The sequence below is a fragment of the Orcinus orca genome, chromosome 18, assembly GCF_937001465.1.
Source record: "Orcinus orca chromosome 18, mOrcOrc1.1, whole genome shotgun sequence".
Taxonomy (NCBI): Eukaryota; Metazoa; Chordata; class Mammalia; order Artiodactyla; family Delphinidae; genus Orcinus; species Orcinus orca.
Window position 1 is genome coordinate 53,542,209 of NC_064576.1, and position 3,755 is coordinate 53,545,963.

At 43.6% G+C, this 3,755-nt stretch overlaps 1 long non-coding RNA gene across 1 annotated transcript; it reads left to right on the forward strand.

The window, feature by feature from the left end:
- The first annotated feature begins 2,036 nt into the window (after positions 1 to 2,036).
- LOC117203123 (uncharacterized) lies at positions 2,037 to 3,430 on the forward strand. The gene is made up of 3 exons (XR_004485767.2): positions 2,037 to 2,121; positions 2,224 to 2,437; positions 2,772 to 3,430. It is a non-coding gene; the product is annotated as an uncharacterized LOC117203123 (long non-coding RNA).
- The last annotated feature ends 325 nt before the right edge of the window (positions 3,431 to 3,755 follow it).

Sequence of the window (3,755 nt, forward strand, 5' to 3'; positions counted from 1 at the left end):
AGTACCTCAAGGATTATGGGCAATTAATCCTACTGACATTAGAAAAATACATTCCACATAACCCATTAAAATTACCATAGACCAGAACAACCCCTTGCCCAATGTTTGTCAATATCCATTGAAGCAGGAAGCCAGAGAAGAAATAAAATCTTTGATATCAGCTTACATTAATAAAAGTCTTATTGTGCCTTGCACCAGCCTTTGTAACACTCCCATTTTGACTGTTAAAACACTGAATAGCAAAGGTTGAAGATCTGTACAGGATTTGAGCTCTATCAATGCTATTAGTAACCCTCACCATTCTGTAGTGCCAAATCTCCATACCTTACTGTTCTATATTCCTGAAAATAATGAGTTCTTTTCTGGGATAGACCTCTGCAGTGCATTCTAGTATCTCTGCACACCCTGATGACCCATCTCTCTTCGCCTTCACTTGGAATGAGCAGCGATATACATGGATTGTGATGCCATAGGGCTATACTGAAAGCCACACTTACTTTTCCCAGATATTAAAAGCAGACTTAGAATATCTAGTTTTTCCACATAAGTGATTGTTGATACAATATGTAGATGATTTGTTGTTGTGTTCAAAAATTCTTTGATAAATAATCAGGAAGACACCCTGTGCTTGCTTCAGAAGCTAGCTACAAAGGGACATAAAGTGTCCAAGAAAAAAGTTACAATTTTGTAAAGCTAATGTGAAATATTCAGGACACATGATATCTAAAGAAGGACTTTTAAGTGATCTAGATAGAATGAAAGGCATTTTGGTGTTTCCCACCCCTAAGACAAAAAGGCAAGTAAGGGGCTTTCTAGGCCTTGCAGGCTACTACAGAAACTGGATTCCAAATTTTTCCTTAGTGGTTCAACCATCATATAGTTTGCTTAAACAAGACCAACCTGGGGACTTCCCTGGTGGCACAGTGGTTAAGAATATGCCTGCCAATGCAGGGGACACAGGTTCGAGCCCTGGTCCAGGAAGATCCCACATGCCATGGAGCAGCTAAGCCCATGTGCCACAACTGCTGAGCCTGCGCTCTTAAGAGCCCATGAGCCACAGCTACTGAAGCCCCTGCACCTAGAGCCCGTGCTCCGCAATAAAAAAAGCCACCGGGGCTTCCCTGGTGGCGCAGTGGTTGGGAGTCCGCCTGCCAACACAGGGGACACAGGTTCGAGACTTGGTCCGGGAGGATCCCACATGCCGCGGAGCAACTAAGGCTGTGTACCACAACTACTGAGCCTGCGCTCTGGAGCCCGCGTGCCACAGCTACTGAAGCCTGTGCACCTAGAGCCCGTGCTCTGCAGCAGGGGAGGCCACCGCAGTGAGAGGCCCACGCACCGTGGCGAGGAGTAGTCCCCGTTCGCCGCAGCTGCAGAAAGCCCGTGCACGGCAATGAAGACCCAACACAGCCAAAAATAAAAAATTAAAAACAAAAAAAAAGCCACCACAGTGAGAAGCCTGCACACCGCAATGAAGAGTAGTCCCCGCTCGCCGCAACTAGAGAAAGCCCACACACAGCAATGAAGACCCAACATAGCCAAAAATAAATAAATAAATTTATATATAAAAAAAAGACCAACCTGAACCTCTCTGCTGGGAAACAGAACATTCTGAAGCCATGGCAACCCTTTAAAACCTCCTGGCAAAGGCCCCAGCCCTGGGGCATCCAAATTATGATTCATCTCTTTTCTTTTTTTTTTTTTTTTGGCCACATGGCTTGTGGGATCTTAGTTCCCTGACCAGGGATTGAACCTGGGCCCTGGCACTGAAGTGTCGAGTCCTAACCACTGAACCACCTGGGAATTCCCTACCTTTTTTTCTTTTTATACATGAAAACAAAAGTGTCGCACCAGGAGTATTAACCCAGCAGCCAATAGGATATTACAGCCAACAGCTAGATTAGGTAGCTAAGGGCCTTTCCTCTTGTCTCCAGGCTATCACAGCAACATCTGTGCTGTGTCAGACCGCAGAAGAGATAGTCATCAGTCACCCTTCTCACCATCTTTGTTCCCCACTCCGTGGAAACTTTATTAAACGCTCAGCACACACAACATTATTCAGCAAGCTGATTAACTTCTCATGAAATTGTTTTGCTCTCACTGAACGTAACTTTTTCACAGGTATAACAAACTTAATCCAGCCACTTTGCTCCCAGAAGAATCAGACGTCAATAATGAGAAGTATGATTGTTTTGTTTTAACTGACAATCTTTTATCTCCTAGGACTGAGCTTCAAGAAAGCCCTATGGATAATCCTGATTTTATATTATTTACCGATGGGTCATATCTGTGAGGACCTCATGGAAAGTACCAGGCTGACCTTGCCACTGTTTCTCCAGTGTATATCCTTGAAAACACTTGCATAATATCTTTGCTGCTCAACAGTCTGAATTAATAGCACTAACAAGAGCCTGCCAGTTGGCAAAAGGAAAACCTGGTAATATTTACACAGATAGCTGCTATGCTTTTGGGGTGGCACATGATTTGGCCATGTTTTTGAAACAAAGGGGATTTTTAACATCCTCAGGGCAGCCTATTAAAATTGGGAAACAAGTAGCAGAATTATTAGATGCAAATCTGCTTCTGAGCACACTTGCTGTTATTAGGGTATCGGATCATTCAGAGGCTGACACTGCAGATGCAAAAGGAAACTCTAGCTGATCATGCTACCAAGACAGTGGCTTTACAAAACAAAAACAACCAACTCATGGTTGTTATTTGTTGTCATTTTCAGCCTCCCGGAACTTACTGACATATTGTTAACATTTCAGGGAATGGTGCCAGAAAGACACCTGGACACAAAAAGGAGGAAGATTCAACCCCAGCAAAGAGTGTTGGATAGGCCCAAATGGGAGGCCTATCCTTCTGTCTGGAGCTCAACTCGCTGAAGGTAACTCATTGGAACCCAGATAAGATGATATTATGGGGTAAACAATATTTTTGGAAGCCTTCTTTTACAACAGTTTGAAAAGTCTATTCAAGATATACCATTTGTGGGCTTCCCTGGTGGTGCAGTGGTTAAGAATCCGCCAGCCAATGCAGGGGACATGGCTTTGAGCCCTGGTACGGGAAGATCCCACATGCCATGGAGCAACTAAGCCCGTGCGCTATAACTACTGAGCCTGTGCTCTAGAGCCCGTGAGCCACAACTACTGAAGCTTGTGCACCTAGAGCCTGTGCTCCACAACAAGAGAAGCCACCGCAATGAGAAGCCCGCACACCGCAACAAAGAGTAGCCCCTGCTCACTGCAACTAGAGAAAGACTGCGTGCAGCAACGAAGACCCAACGCAGCCAAAAATAAAATAAATAAATTTATTTAAAAAAAAGATATACCATTTGTTATCATATATTAACGCATATATGTGGAATCTAGAAAAATGGTACAGATGAACCTGTTTGCATGGCAGAAATAGAGACACAGATGTAGAGAACAAACATATGGACACCAAGCGGGGAAAGCGGGCTGGGGTGGGGGTGGGGGTGGTGGTGGTGGGATGAATTGAGGGATTGGGATTGACATGTATACACTAATAAGTATAAAATAGATAACTACGAAGAACCTGCTGTATAAAAAATAAATAAAATAAAATTCAAAAAAAAAAGATGTACCATTTGTCCAAAATGTAACGCTAGGAAGTCATTACACAGTTCTCAAGGAAATTTTCCATGACCTGCAAGTCCCTTTGAAATTTGGCATTTTGGTTTTATACAAATGCCTCCCTCTCGAGGTTATCAGTATGTTCTTGTTATGATT